The 26,326-nt window shown below is 43.2% G+C and overlaps 1 protein-coding gene and 1 pseudogene across 2 annotated transcripts in view; both read left to right on the top strand.

Annotated features, from left to right (window-relative positions):
• The window catches only part of GNA14 (G protein subunit alpha 14), a 175,943-nt gene that overhangs the window by 112,182 nt on the left and 37,435 nt on the right, over positions 1-26,326 (top strand). The gene's annotated exons all lie outside the window — the stretch shown is intronic.
• On the top strand, positions 580-1,866 carry LOC311581603 (small ribosomal subunit protein uS15-like; annotated as a pseudogene). Its single transcript has one exon. The product of its transcript is annotated as a small ribosomal subunit protein uS15-like (transcript).

The raw sequence follows: 26,326 nt of genomic DNA, 5'->3' as shown, positions 1-26,326 counted from the left end.
GAGAGTTAGAAACCGAGCGTCCTGATAGCCCAGGAAAGCCAACCTAACTTCTAAAGAGCCTTTTGCTTCCGGACTTGGTGCTTCCTAGGATAGGAGAAGCTTGCCACCTTTCCTGGAAACTGCTTCCCAGCCCTCTGGCTTACTGGGACTGTGCAATGTACCAGATCCATGGAACTTACCAACAGTGAGAGCTCATCCCAGCAGTAAATAAATAACCAGCCTTTAAAAGAGGGTTAATAACTAAGTAGACCAGGAAAGCTCACGGACACTGCCAGCTATGGAAACACACATATGCACCCCCAAGAACTGGAAAATAGAGATTCACCAATAAGAAATGAAGACAAGACTTCATTACTGTGAAGTAAAAGCCATTAAGGTTTTCTTTGTCCTTGGCTTAACTGAGCAATTATTCCAGTAATTAGAAACTCTAGACACAGTCTGGAGCACAATGGCTCTAAAGGTGTGAGGCAGACTTTTTCTTCAGAGAGCAACACACACTGACTAGGAGCAATTGCTGAGCTCAAAAAGACCTTTGATGGCAAACACACATGTACATACACACACGATGTAGATACACACACACACACGATGTAGATACACACACACACACACACACACACACACACACACACACACACACACACAATGTGACTTCCAGCTTCAGTTCCAGGTCTCAGATCCTGAAGTGGCTAGAAGCTCATGTGAGGAAGCAGGCATGGTTAAGGGCACACTGTCAATTTATGTCACATTTTAGCAGGACAGTTTCTCAGGGCTTAGGGTATTTTAGGATCTTTATTTTCTAATTTCTAAAACATCTGTTTAAATACGGTTTTTGTCCCACTTCATCCAATTTGAAAAGTTGGGCCCCGCAAACCTTTGGGAACAGTAAGGCCAATGTTGTGACTTGGGCTGTGGCCCAGGGTTGCCGGTTTTCGGTTAAATGTTAACCTCAGGGCCCTGCTTCCCATGCCCCCTTGGGTACTAAAAAGCACAGTGGACTTTTACTGAGAACTTGGAGTTCTACCTGGTGTCATAGTAAGAAAACAAATTCTCCACTGGAATCCCAAGCAGAGATTTAAATTAATCCACTGGAATGAGTGTGGCTTCACTTGAAATTTGTGAGTTTGGGATATAAAGAAGAAGATGATGATAACCGATTGTCTCTGTAATTTCCACTACAACTAAACCTCACAGCCTTTTAAGTCTCTCTGGTAAGTGAAGACATATGAGGGCCAGTGATGAGCAACAAGACTGGCCTGAACGGCCTCCAGGCCTCTGCCATCACGGGTCGCATGCACTCCCGGGAAGGGCCTGTCCCAGTCGGCACCGCCCTACCGCCATAGCGTCCCCATGTGGCTGAAGTTGACGTCTGACGATTTACAAACGAACCAAGAAAGACCTGACTTCCTCCCAGATAGGTGTGATCCTGAGAGACTCACATGGTGTGGCACAGGCCCGTTTTGTGACTGATAATAAAATCCTGAGAATCCTTAAGTCCTAAGGCCTTGTCCCTGATCTCTCAGAGGATCTCTATCATTTGATTAAGAAAGCCATTGCTGTCCGCAAGCATCTTGAGAGGAACAAAAAGGATAAAGATGCTAAATTCCGCCTGATTCTGATAGAGAGCAGAATTCGTCTGTTGGCTTGTTACTCTAAGACTAAGCAGATGCTCCCACCCAGTTGGAAATACGAGTCCTCCACAGCCTCTGTTCCAGTGGCATACATTCTCTTGTGTACACAGCAATAAAATCACTTTGAATAAAAAAAAAAAGATTGGCTTGAACATTGAAGCATTAATTTACATAATGTGGGATATATTAATCCCTTCTATGAAGTGGCCTTAAAATACTTTGATAACCTGGTTACAAACAATCAAACAAATGTGAGAGATGATAATTACATAATTTTAATCTAATTTATTATTATCCTAAACATGAAGGAGAACATGAGGAGAAAGCCCCTTACTGTTGAATAATACGTAGTGAACAGCAATATCCATGATGATCGTAACATCTATGTTAGCCCCAAACCCTTTGCAGCTGCTTCTCCCATGACAGAGCTGTTCTACTTGGTGTTTGGTGCACGGTGATTAGTGTGTGGTAGTGGGTGGTGGTGGTGGTGGTGGTGGTGGCTGCTGCTGGTTGGGCATCTAGGTTGGTGCTTTTCACACGGCTGTTTTCTTTGAACCCAGTGGTTTTACTGATGAACACAAGCCAAGGGCTAAATTCCCTGCTTAAGGTTGGTTTGGAGTCCTGCCCAGATTGAATTTAGAGGAGTGTATCTCAGGCAAAAAGACTCTGGAGAGCTTTCTTTTTTGCATTAAAATCTTTCTTCAAGGCAATGGCATGGGGAGGGGTTGTTTCAAAATGGAGCATAATAGTAATGAATCCAAGGGAAGCAAATTATTGATTGAGATTTCTGACCCCTAAAGTGTGTGATTTAGGAGCTCTAAACTAATATAAAATAATTTTCATATTTATCAATTGCTTTGCATTTTTCTTAAATCAATTTTAAAGATATTTTGGCATGTTCTTTATGTAGTTAGTATAAAAGATAGGGATTCCTTTGTCTAACTTGGCCATTTATAATTTCTGGTTAGAAATTATATGCTTATGTATGAGTGAACAGTTTATTAAGGATAGGAAAATGACTGGCTTTTCTGATTTAAAAAACAACCTCTACTTTTCTAATAATTTTTATCAATGGCTATTTATTGTCCTGGTTTTAGTACTTTTTGCTCTTAAAATAACACAACCTACAAAAATTTCAACACAAAATCTAGCTTCCCTACAAGATGTGCAGGGATAAGTATAGAACAGAGATTGAGGGAATCAAACATCTGGCCCAACCTGAGACCCACCCCATGACCAAGAGCCAGCTCCTGACACTAATAGTGATACTCTGCTATGCTTGCAGACAGGTGACGAGTGTAGCTGTACTCCGAGAGGCTCCACCCAGCAGTGGTTCAAAACAGATTCTGAGATTCACAGTCAAACATTGGGCAGAACATAGGGAGCCTTGTTGAAGAATGGGGGGAAGGAGAGAAGGACCTGGAGGGGACAGGAGCCCCACACAAAGACCAACAGAGCCAACTAACCAGGGCTCAGGGCTTGCAGAGACTGAAACACCAACCAAGGACCATACATGGACTAGACCTAGGCCCCCTACACAGACGTAGCCAATGGGCAGCTTGGTATTCATGTGGGTCCTATAGTGAGGAGAGCAGGGGTTGTCTCTGACAAGGACTCTTTCCTTTTGAGTCAGCAGGACACATCCCTCTGATAGGCCACAGAGGAAGAGCATGTGCTCAGTCCTGATGTGACTTGATGTGCTGGGGTGGGTTGGCAATGGGGGCTCCCTTTTTCTGAGGAGTAAGGGAGGGGGGATAGGAGGAGGAGGGAGGGAGAATGGGGCAAGGAGAAGGGAGGGAGGGGGTTATGATTGGGATGTAAAGTTAATTAAGGGCTAATTTTAGCTCACAATTCCAGGTTATAGTCCACTGTATCAGGGAATCAAGGAAGTGGGGACTTAGAAGAGCTCATCACATCCTAGAGCAGAGAAAAGTGAACGCACGCATGCTTCCTAGGCAACTTGGTTAACTCATGCATGACCCAGAAGTAGTGCTACCCGTATTCTAAGTGGGTCTTCCCACCTCATTTAACTCGATTAAGAAAAATCCCTCACAGGCATGCCAGTGGGCCATCTTGAGCTAGGAAAGCCCTCACTGAGTTTCTCTTCCCTAGGTCCTGTTGGGTTGACGATGAAAACTAATCATCATATTTATTAAAGTAATTGTTTAGCAAAGCCAGGATGGTTGGCAAAAGATACCTTGCTTGCCCTTTGGGTGGCTTTCTGTTAGCTTCTTGCCTCTATGTTGAAGTCAGTTAAAGTGACTGGCTGAAAACATGTGAGTGAGGCCATCATCCTTGCCTGGTACCCAACAATTCTCCCTCAAATCCTGAAGACCTGCCTCTTCCTTTTCAGTTCTGCTTTGTGCTGATGTGGATCATCTTTCCTGTTGAGAAAACTTCACTTTGGAATCCTTTCCCCACTCCCTTCCTGTCCCCTTGCCATCCTCCCTCCTTTTGATTCATGATCTGGGCTGGTTGATATGTGGAGCCCTTCATAGTGTTAATAATCACCCCAAGTAAGAAAGTCTTTTCAAGGTCTAGTTAGCTCTTGATGGACTAGGATGGGCAACAGCTGGCATGAAGTTAAGTCTCTGTTCTCATCTATATCAGTCCCCAAAGCCCTCAGTGTGCTTGTCTTTTCCCTCCTTTGAGGAAAGGGTGGCATATGCACTCTCAGGTGGGCTCTGTGGCCCTCTAGCATGATATATTTTTACCCCTTGACTGTGGTACTGGGCAAAAAATAACTGGAAGTTCACACGCCTGTAGCTTCCTTTTTTCCACAGAGTACTTGGTAATTGGTAGTATCGCTTCTGAGTTGCAAGATAACCAGGAGACCTTGTGCAGCCAGGGTCTCTGACACCAGTGTGGGAGGCTCAAGAACTGACAGTGAGCAGTACTTCTCACTGCGTTTGGTGAGCTGCAAGCCTGCCTTCCTGTGACGGTTAAGCCCAGGGCACTGACTCTGCTCAAGCTGAGTGGGCAGGCAGCGTTCTTGACATCTCACCGGCCAAGAGGATGACGCAGAAAGAAATGATGCCCTGTTAAATGCCGCTGCCTGTGGCACTGGGGAGGCAGATCAGGTACTAAAGCACCCACAGTGCAAGCATAAGGGTCTTAACTTGGATCCACGGAACCCACATGAAGGGTGGGCATGGTGGTAGGTGCCAGTGATTTCAGTCCTAGGAGGATGGAGACAGGGTTGACCCTCATTGGTCAGCAAATAGAGCTTACCTGATGAGCTGCAGGTGGGCAATGATTAAGGCAAGACACTGGAAAACAACCCCTCTGGCCTGCATGTGCACATGCATGCACACACGTGTGCACAAACACACACACACACATGTATCTGCAGACATGCACATACTCACTCTAACAAGTACACACACACACACACACACACACACACACACACACCATGAAAAAAACAGCTTGTTTATGAGCTAGAAAGGAAACTAAATAAGAAATTATTTAACAACAAAGTTCCAAAGGAATTGAGAAATAAGATAAGGAAGCAAAGCATGCAGTGAGCAGAATAAATCATGCTGGGTGTAATGCTGCTGTTTCCACATGGCTGTCCCCATCCCAGAATGTGACAGACATCCTCATAACAGTTGCAATGCATTTGAGCAGACCTCCTACACCCACAGGGGCGGGCCTGTAACAGAACAGAACAGGGGGAAAGTACAGGAGTTCAGCTGACACACCTCCACCCACATCTCCAGCTCAGTGTCATCTGTGGCGTCCATGGTCATAGCTACACTTCCCACCACTCCATGTGGACCTGTGCTTGGGGACCATAAATGCTTTGGCACTAGGAGGAGGGTGAGTCCCAGCCAGGTGCAGTATGCCAGGTCCTGAATCTTCTGACATGGATTCTGTCAGGTGCCATACTTTATAGACCCAAAGTCACCCATCACAATGCCTCAATAGCCAGGAAGCTGCTGGAGACTGTACTGTCTCCTGCCTCTTAGGGATGAGACGAAGCCCTTGGCAGCAGTGGCTCCCATAAAGTTGATTGTGAAGACAGCCAGCGCTGCTAATGCAGGTCGTCTCAAGAGCACAGGGTGAACTGCTTTCTCACTAGCTGATCTCTGACCACCTTCCGGGACTGTCTCTGCCAGCGCTTCCACCAGGGCACCTGCAGTCAGAGGATCAAGAGGGTGAGCGTCACTGCATGCCCTGGATGCAGCGAGGGAACTAGGAAGCATTGCGTGGAGTAGGATGGGCACAGCTCAATAGAGAGTGTTTCTGCTTCCATTTTCCTAAGAGAGAACTAAACTCACAGGACATCGCTGGGGATTTATCTTCCAAGCTGGAATGATCAAAGCATGACAGTGGGAGCATCTCCAGGAAAGGTAAAGGTGGGAGAATGTGTTCTGGCAGTGGTACAGAAAGGAGTGTTCAAAGGCTTGCCTAAGAGGCTGAGGTGGGACTGCATCTACTTATACAGAATGATCACCAGAATATAGCTAACATCTATCTTCCCGTTACTGTAATAAAACATTTTAATCAAAACAAGATAAGAGAGGAAAGGGTTTGTTTCCGCTTACACTTCCAGGTAATGGCCTGTCACTGAGGGAAGTCAGAGCTGGGACTCCAGCAGGAACTGAAGCACAGCCATGGAGGAGTGCTGCTCACTGGCGAGCTCCCCCCACCCTCCCACCACATTCCCTGGCTCAGGCTCAGTTATCTTTCTTAGACAGCCCAAGCCCACTTACTTAGGGATGCTGGTACACATGGCAGGGTGGATGGTCCCATGTTGATCACTCACCAGTGCATTCTCCCGTAGGCATGGCCACAGGCTGACCTGGTTTGGGCAATCTATCCATCAGTGTCCCCTCTTGTCAGGTGACTGTGGATTGTATCAAGATGACAATAAAAAGTTACATAGCATAGGAGGCATGAGAAAAGAAAGCTGTAGGAAGACGTGTGTGTGCAAAGTGACAAGAGCTGGGCTGGTGGCTTAGACTTGAGGCAGCGGAAGCACCAGTTCAAGGGCTGCCTTGGTTACAGCTTGAGTTCAAGCCCAATCTGAATAGCCTGGGGAGAACTTGCTTTAAAATGGCACTAGGAAGAGGGCCGGGGATGTAGCTCAGTGTGGAGCAGTTGGGCCAGGATGCTCAAGGCCCTAGGTCCTGTCCCCAGCACTAAAGTAAATGCTTACTCCATATTAATTTTTCATGAAAGAACAAGCAATCATGTTAATTTTGGCTGACAAATAGAGTAGTAGGGATAATCTCACTGTTAATTTTCTATTCTATTCACACTTCTTCTAAAATGTGGATTAAGTTTATCTCAGCAGGCTGATATAACCCCCCTTACTTTACTTTTTTCCTCTGTATTAAAAATGCAAAGTAAATTCGACCTTGTACATTTAACATAAGCATCAGTAGCTTAAAATTTAATCACAGTGACTAAAGTCTTTTTAATGCTTCAGCAATTACCTCAAATTTTCACGATCGAATCAGGGTGTTCCATCATCTCAGAGCTTTTAAGTCACAAGGTGCCAGCAAATGGACCCATGTGGGCAAGGTTTGTCCTGCACAGGCTTCCACTGATGCCCCTGAAGCCTGTTCAGAGGACACAGTGGGAATTAAAATTGTGCCCTTTTTCGTGGCTATGAAGTTGGGTAACTTCGCCAATCACTGACTCTCCCTAATATTCATTCCGTGTTTATAAATAAAGGATCTGGACCAGTTTGTCTGGCTTGTCCTATTTAAGGAATGGAAATTCCATCCTAGAATTTGGGAATAATACAATAAGAATAATCTGGGAATTCATAAGATTAGGATCACCTTATGGAGATTCTTTTATCCTCTATTCCTTCTTGCTTAAAAAAAAAAAAAACTTTTGGCTGTTGCCATAGTTTGCGGAGGACCCCAGGGCCCAGACCCACCTGTAGTTTTCCAGGACCCACTGGATCCTTCTATTTCCTCATTCTCCCAGGCTTCTCACACCTAAAGTCTCAATAGGGTGTCCTCCCCTCTGACCCACTTTCCTGGTAGGTACAGTTTTTCATGGGGACGTACACCTTGGACTAGTGTCTCCATATAAGTGAATATATACCATTTAGCTCTTTTTGCTTCTGTGTGAACTCACTCATTATGATAATTTCTAGTTCAATCCATTTGTCTACAAATTTCAGAAATTCCTTGTTTTTAATAGCTGAGTAGTATTCCATAGTGGAAAATATAGGCAGTAAACTTCGAACCCCTACCCAGACTAGCCAATGGACAGGACATTCTCCACCGTTAAGTGGAGAAGGAGATCTGACTGTCACACAAACTCTGGTGCCCCATGTTTGACCATGTCCCTTGGATGGAGACGCCTGATGGCACTCAGAGGAAGGATAATAGGTCACCAAGGAGAGACTTGATACCCTATGAACATATACAGGGGGAGGAGGTCCCCCTCAGTCACAGACATAGGAGAGGGGAGTAGGGGGGGAAGCGGGAGGAATGGGAGGATACAAGGGATGGGCTAACAACTGAGATGTAATATGAATAAATTAATAAAAAATAACTTTTAGAAAAAATATCTAGTGCTCTGTCTTGGAACTTGATTTCAACCTTCTGAAAAATCTTTTAAAATATTTGTTTCCTATATTTTTGTTTTGTTTGTTTGTTTGTTTGTTTTGTGACAGGGTTTCTCTGTGTAGCCTTGGCTGTCCTGGATTCACTTTGTAGACCAGGCTAGCCTCAAACTCACAGCAATCTACCTGCCTCTGCCTCCTGAGTGCTGGGATTAAAGGCATGTACCACCAATGCCCAGCCCTATATTTTTTATTTTATTTTATTTTACGTGATTGAATGTTTTGCCTGCATGTATATCTGTCTATGCACCATGTGAGCGTGGTGTCCAAGGAGGCCAGAAGAGGGTGCTAGATCTTGTGTAATTGGAGTTAGAGTCAGTTGTGAGCTGCTGCCACGTGGGTGCTAGGAATCAAATCAGAGTCAAACCCTGAGGAAATATTGTTAATATGGCAATAATCTTACACTCCCATAGCTTAGCAGATTCTAAAATCACCTCTCCCCACTAAACACTCCCCACCCCCCACCCACTGTCCATCACCACCACCACCAAGATCTTGGCTTCATCGCTTGCAGATCTTCTTGGAACTCTAGAGCATCCCCAGACATGGTGGCCCCTCCTTCCTCTGTGCATGTTCTCAGCCTTCCTCCCCACATAACTGCTAATTATAACCTCTGAGCCTGATATAGAAAGTACCGAAGAGAACATTCCATCTCTGATCCCTAGGCTATCCCAGGGGTATCTTGGATCAGAAATGGAGGTTTGCTCCTTGGTGAGATGCCCAAGGGCCACAGACTGGGAACCAAAGCTGGCTTTGCAGAAGGACATCAGAGTATACAAAGTTAGTCCTGTGTTCCAACTCTATTCATATTTCTCTAAAGATCTTTGACTAATGCATAAATCAAGTGCTTGTTACATCGAAGGTTCTCTAAAGAAATCAGAATTCTCCGACTCCAGAAACCAAAATCCACGGATGCACAAGGATACAGGAGACATGCATCTTCCCAAACACTCTAAATCCTCTCTAGATAGCTTACCCAGTGTGGCATAAATGCTCTATGTGCAATCCAGACTGTATGTATCCTTTAAAGAATAGTGACAATAAAAAGGTCTGTCTAATCTTCAGTACACAACTTTTTCTGAACACTTCAAGTGTGAAACTGAAGGCTATAGAAGGCTCCTGAGTAACCCTGTGGAGGCATAAAGAATTGAAGTGTCCACTAGATCAAGCCAGGTCTTGTCATACCTAATTGTGACAGTTGGAGGCTGAAGAGCTTGGGGATGTGCCCCAAGTGGGTGAGGAGGAACGCTGGGCAGCATCTCATGAGGTGCCGTGTTTACTGTATCAGGATTCTTCAAGCAGCTTGAGCTTGCTAGAATGGAAGATCATTCTAGAGAGATGGAGGATGCATTTATAATGTTTTTCATTCATATTTTTCTAAGGTAGTGAAATTTTCTTTTCTTTTCATTTCAGCCACTTTTCCCCTCAGCTCTTTTAGAGAAGGATGTGAAAGCACAGTGAACACAGCTATACCCTTAATCACTGTTAACATCTTGTGGTTTCCTCTCTTGGTCTCCCTCCCCCTCCCTTCTCTCTCTCCTTTTATCCCCTCTCCCCCTCTGTCCATATTTCCCTCTCTCTGTCTGCCTTTCTCTCTCTTCCACACACATGCACATGTGCACAATACACACATACTTTTTTAACCTAAGTACTAGTCAAGTGTGGACATGATGACGTCTCTCTAAGTATCCCGCCATGTCCTCCTTAGAACCACGGTATTATCCTGCATCATCCATGCCATTGTCACACCTAAGAACAGTCAGAAATCTCCGTGTGTTTTGTGTTTTGTGTGTGTGTGTGTGTGTGTGTGTGTGTGTGTGTGTGTGTGTGCATGTGTGCATGTGGAAGCCAAGTATTAACCTCAGATATTATTCATTGGGCTCTATGAGGTGTTTAATATTGATGTGGTTAAGGCTGGACCGTGGTGGCATACTCCTTTAATTCCAGCACTCAAAAGGCAGAGGCAAGCCAATCTCTGAGTTCAAGGTCAGCCTGGTCTATGGAGTGAGTTCCAGGACAACCAGGACTATACAAAGAAATTTTGTCTCAAAACAAAACAAAACAAAACAAACCAACCCCCCCCTTCTCTCTTCTCTCTTCTCTCTTCTCTCTTCTCTCTCTCTCTCTCTCTCTCTCTCTCTCTCTCTCTCTCTCTCTCTCTCTCACACACACACACACACACACATACACATACACACTAGTATATATACATACATATATACATACACACACATACATTTGTATATATACATACATATATACATACACACACTAGTACATATACATACATATATACATACACACACACACTAGTATATATATATACACACACTTACATATACATACATATATACACACACACACACATACATGTGTATATATAGGTGGTTAGAAGTGGGATCTAGCATCACCTAGGAGACATGCTTCTGGCTATGCCTATAAAGGATTATCTAGATCAGTGGTTCTCCACCTGTAGGTCACGACCCTTTTGGGGATCAAATGATCCTTTCACAGGGGTTGCCTAAGACCACCCAAAACCACAGATATTTACATTATGATTCATAAGGGCAAAATTACAGTTATGAGGTAGCGATGAAAATAATTTTATGGTTTGAGGTCACCACAACATGAGGAACTGTATTAAAGGGTCACAGGATTTGGAAGGTTGAAAACCACTGCTTTAGACTAAATTGGACATGTTTGGGAGGGATCACTTAGATTTAGAGTCTGTTAATTGAGGCAGGAAGGCTCAGAGCTGGGCAGCTGAGAACCAGCATTCTTCAGTCACCTTCTGCTTCCTGACTGTGGATATTATAGTGTGAGCAGCTGCCTCAGGCTCCTGATGGCATGACTTCCCACCATGATGGGATATTCATGGGCTAAAATCAGCACTTTCTCCCGTAAGTGGATTCCTGCCGAATATTCTGCTATTGCAACAAGAAGAATAAGTAAGTAGAAGAAAATTTGTACAAGAATTGGATTGGCTCCCATGATGCACCTGACTCCATGAGTCCTTTGTTTTTGAAAGTGTTTTATGAGAGGAACGTGGAAGAACTTAGAAACCCTGAAGCCCAGCAAGGAGAGCTTGAACTATTTAGGTTGGAGTTTAGGAGCCCGGAATGTCAAAAGAAACAAAGGCTCTGCTCTGAGCTAGGCTAGGGCTTTGCTTTCATACTACAGTGAAGAATCTGACTGTGTGTATTTAACCTGCTCAAGTCCTGAGATCTAAAGTGAGGCTGAATTTAAGAGGAGTGAGATAAGTTCTTTGGTGAAGGAAGTTTCAAAACCACATATAATTCAGGCTGTGGCATGGCTATTCTGCAATATTCTTACCTAGATCTACACTGAAAGAGCAAAAAGGTAAGGGAAGTGGAAAGTTCTGGTGAGGAAAGATGTGTGGGCAAATTTAAAATTGCACAGAAGGAGAGTGGAGACAAAGCATCAACTGTTAAAGAGAAACCTCACGCTTTTCATCGCAACAGTAGGAAAGGCACCCTGAAGACAAGACCCATAAAAGGCTCCCACCTATAAAAATGCAAATTAAGGTAAACTGATAAAGCCCAAAGTGATAACACCACAGAAGAGATTTCCTACTCCCAAATGAATACTTAGGAAAGTGATTCTGTAGTTCAGCCACCAAGGAATTCAGAGGTTGCTACTGCTGTGGTCCTAAGCAGCAGAGCTTAGCAGTGTCATCCACATCTCACTGGTTTTACAGACACGAAAGATGCAGTAAAAGATGTAACTGAGTCTTGTTCCACAGTTTCAGAGAGCTCCTGAGGCTAGACAGTGTGTGGGAGGATTAGACTTTTTGCAAGGACACCTTGAGAAGCTACTGCATGAACCTATGAGGATGAGGCATGGGTTGCAATGAAGATCTGAGGATGTTAAAGATGCCAGGACCTTGAGTCATGTGCTGGGGAAAGCCAAAGGCACAGAATGGAGCCAATTCAAGATAGTGTGTGTTCTACAGGCTGGAACTGGAGAGACGGGGAGATGGGGCTACCCAAGCCCTCCGAGCCTAGCGGATCTCCAGAAGCCAAACACAGAGCTGTATGATTTACTGGTTTCCTTGCTGGGTTTTGGTCTTGTTTTAATCTGACCATTCATTGTTATGACTCTGTTTCTTCCCCTAGAGTGGGAATGCTTAGTCTGTGCCACTGTATATTGGAAGAATATAAGGTGTTTTTTGTGTTTGTTGTAGGCATTCACAGTTAAGTGATTGCTTCTGTTCTCAGATGAGATGTGCACATAAGACATTGAAAGGGCCTGTTAAGGACTATGGGAAATGTAAGTTGCCCAGAAAGCATTTTGGATTAATAGATGGCCATGAGCCTAGACGACAATGATAGAGCTTATGACTTAAAAGTGTTTTGGTGTCGAGTTAAAAGGAGTGGGCTTGCGGTGGCTGATTTATATTGATAGTCAACCTGACCAGGTCTAGATGCACTTAGGAGAAAGATAAACCTCTGTCCAAACTTGAGAGGGACTATCTAGACTAGGTTAGCTTCTGGGCACGTCTGTAAAAGATCATCTAGGTTATATCAGTAGATGTGGAAACACCCATCCTGACTGCAGCACAAATGCAGAGGAGAAAGGGAGCTGAGCACCAGAATTCATCCTTCTCTCTGCATCCTGACTGCTTCAAGCTCCTGGCGCCATGACATCCCCACCGTGAGGGGCTGTACCCAGGAACTGCCAGCCACAGCCAACTCTGTCTCTCTTACGTTCATTCTTGTCAGCTATCTTGTCTCAGCAATGGAAAAAGCCACTAAGACAAACCATCTGCTTTGTTTTTTGAGACAGAGTCTCCCTCCTCCCCTAGGTATAACCAATTAGGGTAGGCTAATTGAGCCCAGGAATCTGCATCTCTCTACCTCTCCAACACTAGGATTATAAAGCATGTGACACCATCTTGGGTTGGAATTCGGGCCTTGTTGCTTGAAAGGCTAAACTACAAAATCACTGACTGAGCGCTCTCTCTCTCTCTCCCTCCCTCCCTCCCTCCCTCCCTCTCTCTCTCTCTCTCTCCCCCCCCTAATGTTGTTGTTTTGGAGTTTTGTTTTTGTTTCTGGTGTTAGGCATTAGCCAATCAAAGCCCTGTCAAATTCTTCACACGTCTCTCACTATTCTTTAAACACTTCCATGCATTTTGGCACAGGCTGTTCCAGGCTAATTTGCTCCTCCTCTCCCTGTCTTGAACACAGCCATTTCCCCAAGGAGACTTGGTTCCTTCTACAGAGAACATGTCAGAATCAGTGTAGGTGAACTCCCTGCTGCTTGGCTAGTATATATCTCTTGCCTTTACCATGAACAGAAACAAGAAGATCCAAGCATGCAAGCATATACACAACAACGCATATATAATACATGCATACACACAGAAACACACATGCACAGATGAGACATTCATTATTGAACTAAAGCATAACTGTTTCCGCACCTTGCCTTGTCTCAGACCATATTCAGCTCTCCTGCAGATGACAAGACCTTCACTAAGCAAGGCAGTTTCAGACTTATCACCATCACACACTACTTTAAAATGAAGAGAATAAACATCATGTTTTCTGACTCTTAGCAACGACAAACTGGGTCCTCCACCCCGACTGCCCGTTGTGCACCAGGGTCTCAGGATGCAGAGGAGCTGGGGAGCAGGGACTCTGGGGGTGGTGAATAAAGGGGTATGAATGATGCGAGAACTGTTTTGTTTATTTTTTAATTAATTTATTTTCATAAGTACTACTGTGGTATAAACAAGCATAAAAGCAAAATCTAGCGAGGGGATAGTGTTACACACCTTTAATCCCAGCACTTGGAAAGCAGAAGCAGGTAATACAGAGTACAAGGCCAGCCGGGGCAGATTTTTATAAAATATTGACAAATATATAAGGAACATCACTCCAACAAAATATGTGACTTAGTAATGGTTTTGCACCATTTTTATCACTAGCTCCTTGATTTATCCCAACATGTTCATGACTATACAGGCATAGCTTAATTTGCATATTCTAAACATATTTATATAATAAACCATTTAAACAGAAAATGCACAGAAAACAGGATGGTACTGTTGGGAAGAGGTTGAAAGACCTCTTCACTTGTGCAACACAGGAAGACATACAGGCCCAGTTTTTATTTTTACTATTTAAATAGAGATACAAAAATAATAATAACCCAGATAATCACACCAAAGCTCTCAGCAGAAAGACTGTCAAAGACTTGGCAGTAAAACATTGGTTTTTAACTATAGATGGATAGACTCGGAAGTTAATGGTAAAAAAAAAAAATGGAAATAAAACCATGAATTTATTAGAATTTATTCTGGTGAACACCAAGACCAATCAGGTGAGGGAAAAATGCAAGTATAAAAGAAATGCCAAAAATGCTAATCAATACAGAATATGTGCAGGTAAAATTTAAGGTAAAATGCTAGGAGAAATCTATATCCTAAATGAAGAAAAAATGAAAACTGGATAAAAAGTAGCATTCAGAATAAGTTGTGGGAATGAGTGGCTATGGAATAACTACTACCTATATTTCAATATTAAGTCTGCCTCTAGATAGTTTTAGCTTATAGTTTTCATAAAAACTACAGTTTGAATTAATATTTTCTATAGTTGGCTCCCACAGTTGTGACATTTTAAATGCCATATCTACCCAATGGACAGAACATTCTTCACACCTGAGTGGAGAGTGGGGTCTGACTTTCACACGAACTCTGGTGCCCCATATTTGACCATGTCCCGTGAATGGGGAGACCTGGTGGCACTCAGAGGAAGGATAACAGGCTACCAAGAAGAGACTTGATACCCTATGAGCATATACAGGGGGAGGTAATCCCCCTCAGTCACAGTCATAGGGGAGGGGAGTAAGGGGAAAATGGGAGGGAGGGAGGAATGGGAAGATACAAGGGATGGGATAACAATTGAGGTGTAATATGAATAAATTAATAAAGTATATTAAAAATATAAATACTACAGATTATCAAAGATGGCTGGAAAAATATATCAAACCAACTTACTTCTACCAAAACTAAATGTGTCATAAATTCTCAAGACAGTTGCTTCTTTTCTCAGCAACCACAAAAAAAATATAGATGAGCATATACTGTCAACAACTGTCTTTAGATGAATAGGAAATTTTTATAGTGAGCATTTTGAAGGTTATTTTTCCTCAGTAAAATATAATAGACATTGAATCAGAAGTATTGACATTTATAGAAAGCTTCATAGATTTTAGTCCTTTTTCGAATGTGCTTCTATACTTATTCATAAACAATGAATTTATAATACAAAGATATTTGCAAGGTATATTTTAACATGCTTGAAAATATTCAGTATGCTGTGAATTTCATTAACAATGTATAAGATATAGCTAATTATATATGTTCTACTTTATAGATGACAATAACTGGAAACATTCATTCTTTTTTTAAATTTAAATAATTAATTCAGATTACATGTCAATTGTTATCCCCTCACTTGTATCTTCCCGTTCCCCCTCCTTCCCTCTTTCACCCTATTCCCCTCCCCTAGGCCTCTGACAGAAGGTGACATTCTCCCCCACCATATGATCACAGCCTATCAGGTCTCATCCAGATAGCCGGCTTCCCCTTCTTCTGGGTGCCACCAGGCTTCCCCACCAAGGGGAAGTGGCCAAGTAGGGGGCACCAGAGTTCATGTCAGAGCCAGTCTCTGCTCTCCACACAACTGTGGAGAATTTGCTGTCCACTGGCTAGATCTGAACAGGGGGGTCCAGGTTTTCTGCATGCATTGTCCTTGGTGGTACAGTAGTTTGAGCAGATGCCTCTGGGTCCAGATCCGCCAGCCTCAGTGGTCTTCTTGTATGGTTTCCCAGGAACTGTTTCTGAGGACAGTTCTTTTATTGAAGGACCGTGCAGCTAACTTAAATAGCAGGAAGGGAGGAGAAAGGTCAAGGGAGGAAATACTGTGGGGGGGGGTGGGGGGTGGGGAGGGGCCTAAGAGCCCTCCAAGCAGCCAGATTGGCAGATTGCTGGTCACATGACTCCTGAGACACCAGAAGCTTAACTGACTTTATCATGATGTGGCCTTTGTCTCTGTGGCATTGGGAGATGTCCGGGAGGTGGGCAGCACTCTGCATCCGTCATCTGGCTTAGAAACCCACACTTGTATATTCTGGTTATATTTTCCTCCTCTCTTTAGTGGGTTTGGAGGGTGAGACAGAGGCAATGGTGGTGACTGGTGTTGTCTACGAAGATACAATGTAAGCAGAGCAGGAGGGATGACAGAGGATCCAAGAGATGTTATCTGCATTTAAGACTTTCACACGACTAAATTCACTAGATAAGAGGGAGGATGCTGAGGAAGAGATGGAACATAAGACAGAATGCTGTAAAAAAAAGACCCCCTCAAAAAAAAGGCAGACTATAATTACTTGTTGGAGTAATGCTTTTATGTGCTTGCTAAATCGAGAGATGGTGCATCCAATGAGACTCAGTGAAAACCGGGAAGACACAGCTGTTTTTTATGACTCTCAATAAGGTTCTATGGAGCGTGGGGGTGGGACTCGGTTGTTCTTGGCTTTGATGGTGACATTTTCTCAGTTGTGGCATTTGATCCAGCCTACATGCTCTACATGGCTGTTCTTTGGAAATGAGGAATTGATTTATTTTTAAAAGGTTCTCCTGCCTTTGGCAGAGGACCAAAAATCTCTTTCAAGTCGTGGAAAAAACTTCTTTTTGAGACCTGACCTCTCCCTCACCCCAGCGAGCCATTGGGACATCGGAGTAGTAGAAGCAGCAGGCTTTCTCCTTGTGGCTTCAGTGAAGCCCTGGATTGTGATCTCTAAGAGGAAAGTAAGATGGCAACCATGGCCATAGTATACACAGAGAGGGACTTTTCAAGACTGGGTTTGTCATTAGAGCCTGAAACCCTTCAGTCTTCAACTGAGAAGGGGAAATAAGCCCACTTCATGTCTCTTCACTTAAATCATGTGGTGTCTCAGCCGCAAGACAGGGCTTCAGGTGACTTATAAAGATGGCCCTTCCCTCAGGGCTGTGAAGACAGGATAAGTAGCTAGGAGTCTTGGGGAAGGATGGAGGACATCCAAAGCCAAGGGAAGGGCATCTGCCGCACAGGCCCTTAGCCCTGCTTCTGCTCTCTGCTGTCCCACCCCGTGGCTGCCAGCTCCATGTGTCCATGGAGTCCCCAGAAGGCTCCTAGTTTGAATCTCGGTTTTTTTTTAATGTAAAATATAAAATATGAACTGGATTTCAAAGACAATATAAAGAAAAAAGTTAAAGTACACATGAATAATTTTTACATTGATTTTCTTTGGAAAGTATCTTTTAGATATGCTGAGTTAAAATGTTTTTATTAAAAATAAGTTCCCTTATGTCTTTTTATATTTTTAAATGCCTTACTTAAAATGTTTAAGCTTTACAAATGCCTCTCATTACGCTCATATAAGGTAGTTGCTCTAACCTATTTCACATAAAGGGGAAAAATAAAGCCGAAGAGTTGGCACAAACTTCTTCCCTGCAGTTTAGGTCCCAGCACTGGCATGCAGTGCACAACTGCCTACAACTCTCATTCCAAGGGATCTTATGTCCTCTTCGGGCCTCTACAAGCACAGCATTCATATGTATAACCCCCTTTGACCAGCATACACACACATACATACACACACACACACATACACACACACACACCTAATTACAAATAAAATAAAAATCTTTAAAAACAGAACAAAAAGGAAAATGCATTTGTTACTACAGACCTCTCAGGTAGCTGAAAGAAGGAGATCACTTTGGCAGTATACATTCGTATAGAATAATGTATTTCAACACTACGTATGAGATAAGGCAGAAATGGTGGCTCTTTTCTCCCACTGTAGTCCCTTCTCTGTTGGGAAATGACCTATTGGCTTGTGTTCAGCTTCTTTCAGATCTGAAGATTTCTGACAGTATGTGACTCAAAATTTGCAACTTACTATTCCTCACTGGTTCATTCATTCAGCCCCCCTTTATCATTTTAATAGTTTATTTTTTAATTCAGATATATTTCTGTCTTATCACAATGCAAGAAGGAATTGTGATTTATCCTGGATTAAAAATTCCTGGTCTGTAGATAAGAAAAGAGCTGGCCACAGACTTAAGTGATTTACAGTATGCTGCCATGAGCCTGAGTCTGAGAGCTGTGCAAACTGTAATCAGTTCAGGAGAAAGGCTACTAATATTTGGCTTGGTTTTGGGGTAATTCATAACTTGATGACTCATGATGTTATTCAAAGACACTTTGCCAAGTTTATTTAAAGAGATTAAAAATAACAAATATAAACACTGAAATATGTCTGATTCAGCCCGTATCAAAAGAACTTTATTATTAAAGTTAAAAAAACACCTTTCTTCATCTTAATATGCCTGTTTATACCTTCACATATAGTCTGTTTACTAAACTACAACCTTGGCCAGAGTTTCCAACAGAGGCGGTGGTGTGCATTATGTATTGTATTGATGTTGTGTTGGGAGCTCGGCTTACATCAGGGAGAGGGTCCTCTGAGACTCTCTACGTTGAACCTACATCTCTAACTCTACATCCTCTCAGACATCACTAAGCACAAATGATCGGAGGCTCTTGACTTTTGAGAACCTGATGAATGAGACTTATCCCAGGACTCCACGGCTTAGAGTCCACGGCCCCCTCCAACGGAGGCGCTGGAGTGAGTGCTGGGTATTGGGGGATTTTGTTTTGTTTTTTGTGGTGGTGGCAGCATTTGCTTTTGCTCTTTCTCTTGGTTTGGAATGGGCTGAAAACTTGATGGCAATGCTTTGCGGGGAGCTCCTCCTGCCTCTTCGAGCAGTTCCAAAGGCACTATGTGGTCTTGTGAGGTAATCAAACAGGCTGCTGAAATCTTACAAAAAGCAGGTCCCCCATGAGAGCAGGTCTCACACACAACAGAAATGTAGTGTGTGTAGTCTGGAGCAAATGGTCAAATATTTAAGGCTTAAAAAAAATGACCATGTTTATTAGGATCTGTGAAAAGAATTTCTCATGGAAGGTGGTGAAAAAGATTTGTTTCCCTTACCCCTTACACAAGCCGGCTATGATGGAAATTGTTTAAATTCTCAGTTCTCTGCTGGAAACTTAACACAAGTGGGTGATGAAGCCTGTTCAATGGATACTCTGAAGCCACAGTAGGTAGGGGGCGATAGGACCTTGCAAGAGGTCTGCATTCCTACGTGTTTTTATGCACAGCCCATGTGCTGATTTCTGTATTGCAATGCTGGCACTGTGGGCTGTGTGGGCTATATGCCCCTGTGCACTGACTCAAGCAGCTGGGTATTATTGTATTTCTACAAAGCCTTTTTAGAAGTCAGTGGAAGCAAATGTCCCACAGGAAGAGACACTTGGAAGTGGCAGGGAAGCCAGCATCACATATTTCCTAAGGTCACCTTTAGCTCTTTCTGTTGGCTACTAAGTTAGTTACTGGAATAATTTTTCATGTCCCTGCTTTGTTGACTATGGAGGCATTCTTCTCTCCAATTTATGTTTCTTACCATTTACATCTTTACCTTTCCTTACATCACACTGAGGATCAGCCACGAGGCTGGGTTTTTTTTTTTTTTATCACAGTCTGATGTGCACAGTTGAGTAACCCAGGGCTGACCCTCTGGACTAGGTTATTGTATTCTTAATAACTAAAGAGAAAAATGGGGGCTTCCACTTCCAAAAAAGATGGACTAGATACGGTTTCCCCATTCCTCTAGCTAATATAACTACAAAATGTAGGCACTGTACATAACACAAAGCTATACAAGTTGTGGCAGGTGGGAGAAATAAGTAAGGAAGTCTAGAAGAGGGTTCAGGGGCCAAGAACTCACTTGTATGAGCTCCATACGCTTTCTTACTGCCTTATGTATTAGAGACTCGCAGCTGGAGATGGCAGTGACTTGGAAGTCCAGTAGGAATAAGGACCCCAGGAAGTAGCAAGCTGGCCCCACACATCCCCTCTCCACACAGGGCAGAGTCAGTCCACTAGACAGAAGAAGATCGCCACATAACGTAATCCTCCAGTAGCCAAGGTAACTGAAGATCACTCTCTACACCACGTGTCTGTGTTTACTATATCCTCGAGTGTTCATTTTCTTTATTGTTTTAAATTCTCACGAGTTTAAAAACATTTTTCATGAATTGCATAATATGGAAATAATGTATTTTGGTCACATCTACCCTATTATCCCTTTTTAACTCTTCTTATACCATCCCCACCACATCTCCTTCATGTCACTAAAAAAAAAAAAAAAAAGTCCGTAGAGTCCAATTGGATTATATGAGCCCAGATGTGGGGCCATTCCCTGGAGCCTAGGCAGCCCTACCAGGAGCCACACCCTTAAGGAAAAATGATTCTCCCTTCTGCAGTGCTCATCAACTGCCAAAAGTAGCTCCTCAGCAGGGTGTAGAGCTCCATGTGTCCCTCTCCCATGCATGCTGGGACATTGACTGGCTTCATCTTGTCCCCACAGCTGCCCTGACTGAGATCGTGAGTGTAACAGCCCTGCTAAATCCAGAAACTCACCCCATGGCATGTCTGCCAGCTAAGCTCTACATGTCAAGGGCTACAGTCCCTCCCAAACAGCGCCACTAGCGCAGGACCAAATGTTCAATACACAATGAGCCCATGGGGGGCCACTCCACATTTTACCCATAATAACCCATCAGTTGCTCCAAGATCGGTCATTGCATTGTGGGAAAAACCTCTTCCGGTGGCACCCTCAACTAAGACCTGGGTGTTGACAGCCAAATACTGACTAATACACTGACCTTCCTCCAGCCGTCGAATAGTAATCACACTTGCCATTTTTAAAGATGCTCACCATCATGCTGAGCCCTATGAAGCCACAGAGTCTGGACCATAAATCTAGTGGGTGGTTTCTAGATCTATTTCCCCTTGAATAATAACTGCCTTATATGTTGCGTGCCTGCCATGGGCTTAGGCTTGTTCAGGGTGTGTTGTTAGATCGTGCCCAGCTTGTTCTCATTTATTCTACAGATGAGAGACTAGAAACAAAGATGTCAAATCATATGCAGTGGAAATCATATATTTGGCTTTGCCTCCAGATGGCTGACTTCAGTGTCTTGTGGGACCTCAGTCACCATCAAAAACACATTTACAGGTACAATGATAGACCCATTGCTATAGACTGGTGACACTGGCTGCCAGCACCATTTGTGCTAGTCTGTGTTGACAAATGAAGTTACATCTGCTGCTTGTCTCTGGGTTTTTATATGTCATAAAATACCTGAGTATAATATGTTACACCATAAATCTGTTTACTTTCAATAACGTTTTTCCCTGCAAAGTTTCTAGAACATTATTATGTAACAGGTGCGTGGCCCTTAGCCTCAAAAAGTTGATAGTTCATAAAGGTATTGTGTTAAGTGAAGTAAGCTAGGCACAAAAAGGCATGTATTAAAAGTTAATTTCAGAGAGACAGAGTCTTTAGAGGCAACATATGTTGGAGGTAGGGAGAGGTCAGATAATGGGTGCTAAATTGCAATTACATGGTAGGGCTGGATGTTAATGTCCTGCAGTACAGCAGAGTGGCTATGACAAAAACAGGCAACATGTTTTATATGGAGCAGAAGGTTTCCAATACAGAAATGATAGTCAGCTAGCAACTTACTATGTGCATATGTAAAACCATCGCTGTCCCCGAGATACGTGTATAATATGCGTTGGTCTTTAAGAATCTCGCAGTACAGAGTGAAGGCCATAAGTCAATAGCACATTTCTCAACTGTGCAGTAATTATGGTGTCTTTAGTTTGCAGGTAAAGAAAGTCTCCGAGAGGCTAAATTCCATGGCCATAGCCACACAGCTGGGAACCGGGTGGTGGTGGTGGGGGGTGTTGAAATTACTGGTCCAGCATTGTCTGTCTAGCAGGAGTGGAATTCATGTCCGGATGAGCTTGGTGTGGACGGCTGTAAGAAAGAGGTCACGGCTGGTTCTGCCTCCTCTCTGGTTTGGTTCTGGGCTCATTGAAACAATCTGGAATTAGAGACAAACCAGTAAGCTTTGCCACTCAAACGGCCTTCGCTTCACTTCCGCTGCCTGGAAAGCTCCGCTACGACTTCCAGGAAAGGAAAGTTATCTGTAACAGCCTCTGCCAGGCTGGAGCAGGGAGGGGGAATGTTCCCAGAATTAGACTCAGATTCTTATTGGAAATGCTAGTTTCCTCTTCAGAAGCAGGGCTACTTCTGGAGGGACGTGGAGAACCACGCAGGGACCAGCCATGGGGTGTGAAAACCGGGAGTGAGCGCTGTCTGATGCTTCCCCTGACAAAGCAGCATGGCGGCACCGAGCGTGTCTCGTACTCTTTCCTGTATGTTTCCGTTCTCTGAGAATATTCTTCAAATAACACTAAGCACACCCCATGTCAAGCACACAGTGTGGTGAAACTCAATGCATTGTAAGCACTTTACTGATTTTCAATGAAAACGCAAAAGCTTTCCTGGAAAGGTAAATTGTTCACATTGAGGTCTAGTGCAGATGTCCCTTCTGCCATCAGGATGCATCTTAATCCCTTTTCCTGAAGGAACGAGTCCAGGGAGCACAGCCAAACAGCGATTCTGACTTTCTTCGGGAGCCATGTCTTCCACCTGCTTCCTTGTCTTGCTGGCCACTGTTTTCAGTTAGCGTGCCCCCAGACTGAGCTTGCAGTGTGTAGGGGTCTGCCATGGGCTCTGCCTATGTCCCCGGAGTAGAAGCAGAAGCCTGGGATGCAGGGGTGGGAGGGCATCAGCATTTTAAACTCTTTGAGTCTCTCACTTTTCCCCTCGGGGTGGTCATTGTGGCTGGGTGTCATGTCAGTGTGAATTATGAAATCATTTAAGGACACTATGCTAAGAACATCCTGGTACTAGCAATGAACTCATAGGAATAATGCTTTTTTGCCCTGGCAGACTCTCTAGACACCCCTATTCCTGGCCACACAGGCGGGTAGGAACATCTAAGGCAAAGGTGCTCAGCCTTCCTAATGTGGTGGCCTTAATACAGTTCATCATGTTGTGGTGATCCCCACCTATACAATTATTTTCACTGCTACTTCATAACCATATTTTTGATACTGTTATGAATTGTAAATATTGAATATGAAGGATATCTGATATGTAACCTCTGTGAAAGGATCATTTGATCCTCAAAGGTTGAGGACTCGAGCCACTGATCTAAGGAGTTTATATGGTCCTTAAAACTCTAGGCCAGGGCTCTAAGTAAGGAGGGCATTCTAGGTCAAAGCTTTTCTATTACTCAGCAACAGAGCTAAGGCATCTCTACGTGTCCTGTGAAAAGCTATCTCTTGGACCAGTGGTGCTAGATTAATCAGCCAAAGTCTTCAAGCCACTGGCCATGCCTTCTGTGGATAGATCACAGGCAAGTTCCCCCAGGAGAGAAACTGTTTCAAAAAGGGTACTTTTCCATCATCATAGTTTGAAATGTCATTTTTTTATAAAGGAAGAAAAAACCCCAGGAAATTCCTCCCTTATGTACTCATCTTCAGGGAGCACAGTATAAGAGTTCAAGGGCAGTGTAGACATGCCACTATTCCCAAAGCAGTTTCCCAACATGGAGAAGCACTCCAAGCCATCACTTTTCTTTTCTTGACAGTTTCTTGCAGAGCAAGCCCAAGGCTTACCTGGCATCAGGCACCTCCCTGGTCCTTTCATGAAACATACGTGAAGAATGCCAATCTGTTAAAGAATATGCTTTCTACTCACTTAACAGAACAAGTGAGTTTCTTTTGAGTTTGGCTACATCATCTCAGAACTATCTGAGCTGTATCCCACACTGAGTTCTGAAATGTCTAATGTTGTCAAGATTTATAGTCTCTTGTTTACTATGTGCACATCAAACCAGGGAATACAATATCTCCTGCTCACCATTCCATTTTTGTTTTCAAGATAGGGTTTTTCTGTGTCGCTTTGGATAACCTGAACTCACTTTGTAGACCAGGCTGGCCTCGAACTCAGAGAGATCTGCCTGGCTCTGCCTCCCCAAGTGCTGGAATTACAGTTGTGTGCCACTATACCCAGTTACCACTCCATTTTTTTTAATCATTCATTTTTCTCCCATCGTTGGAGTAAGTCATATTAACTAATAGCTGGACTCTCTTATGTGCATGAGTTGTCTTAGGTTAAAAGAAATGTACGTATATGATGTATATGTTATACAATTATATGATTTGTCTTGGGTTAAAAGAAATGCACATCAGAAAGTCTGGGAATGAACTAATAGTGGAACATTAGTGCAAATTTTTTGTGAACATGGTGAATAAGGAAATCACCGATCCAACCAAGGTTCTAAGAACTGCTTTACTGGCTGCTGCTGCGGTGGCCTCCTTGCTAACTAATTACAGCAGAAGCTGTAGTGACAGAAATTCCTAAATAGAAGGGCCCTGGGGTGGATGCAGTGGGTAGAATGGGAGGGTAGGGTGTGGGAGGCGGCTGTTCTAACTCCCAGAATAGTGCTTTGCCCTTATCAATGAACTGTGACAGGAAGCTCGAGTGAGGTTCCTCACCAACCACCTCAGAGAAGTCACCTGAAGAAAATGACTGAAGAGAAGGCTGGCCGGTCACTGTAACCATCAGTTACTGGCTTCCATTGACAATATATAGTGGTGTGCTGCTGGCGTTGTCCATGCCTCCAGATAATTTATTTTATGTTTTTGAATAAAGACGTTGTACACTCCTGATACCGGGTGAAAGAGCCATATGCCAGCGTCCTGCTTTCAGCTTAAGTCACCAAAGCATTTTTTACTGTTGTGCTACAGTCAGGATTGTAGTGTTCACTGTGTCACCTCGTGAGAAGCGCAGAAGCACCATTTCTGTGGAGAGTGAGAGTAATTGTATACAAAGAAGAGAATTATCCGGCTGTGTGACAACCTTTGTGAAATGGAATTCTATTTAAAGTTAAAAAAAAATTACATTTTACTTCATACCCTTTCCATTCACTTGTATTAAACTTAATTGACTATTTTCTTGGTCCATTGCAACCTAAATTATGAGAGCTCCCTGTTATTCTGTACTGTATTAATTCCCCTTTCTCTTCCTGGTTCATTCTATGTTTACCAGAACACACCATTCCATAGCCTTCTAAGAGAAAGGTTATGGGAGGGGAATTTCTCTCATACCCCTTGAATATTTTAGTTTTCTTCTGGCCTGAACACTTTGTCAATATTTTTCTGAAGTTCAGGTCAAAAGCTGTCCTCATCTTATTCTGAAGCCGTTCATCTACTGTCTTTTAGCCAACATTTATTTTCAGTTTGAAAGCTATATCACATTATAAACATTATAAACAGTAAACAATTTTAACAGTATGATCTTCCCTACTGAATAATTTAATGTCTTCTCTTACCTCTCATGTTAGTAAAGTCCTGTTTTCCGTTCATTGTGCTGTTTCTCCCAGAGCCCTTCACTCTGAAGAGCCATAGGCTTCAGCTCTGGGACTTTCCTTGGAGAAAGTCTCTCTTTGTTGGTGCTGCCTCTGTCCTTCAGTTAGCCACATACTAGACTGCCTGGGTGGCTCTCGCATTCTTAATTTCTACCCCTTTCTTTTGGAGTTCTATGCCTGCTCAAGGACTTCTTCAACTTTCCCTCACCTGGTTACTGATATTAAATATTAAAGTATTCTGTTCACCTCCAAATGCTCTTTTTCTTGTTTCAGAGTTTTTCTCTGATTCTTGAAGGAAGACGTCATTATAAGATTTCATATAGTTGCTGTTCTGTTTGCTGTACCACTTCTGTTTCTCCCAATTAACTTCAGCGTATTTATATCTTTGCTATTTTATGTTAGAGGTCGCCTTTACCTGTCTTTTTACCTTGGCATTTTTATATTATTCTTAAAAATTAGCACCTTTGAAGATGATATAAAGTTCAATGACATAGGTGGGTAGAAAGATAGGCTTGAATCTTTGTGGGACTGCAGATAGCTGAGGAAGCAGGTATATTTTCTCAGAAATTAAAAAAAAAAACTGATCTCAAGTCTGGCTTCCAAATTCTGAGCAAGAGAAGGAGAGCAGAGTCTTCACCATTTAGCAAATAGACTTTTATTTACTCTGCATACTT

The sequence above is a fragment of the Acomys minous genome (genome assembly GCF_964271855.1).
Source record: "Acomys minous genome assembly, chromosome: 2".
In the NCBI taxonomy this organism is placed as follows: Eukaryota; Metazoa; Chordata; class Mammalia; order Rodentia; family Muridae; genus Acomys; species Acomys minous.
This window is presented reverse-complemented; position numbering and strand designations above follow the sequence as displayed.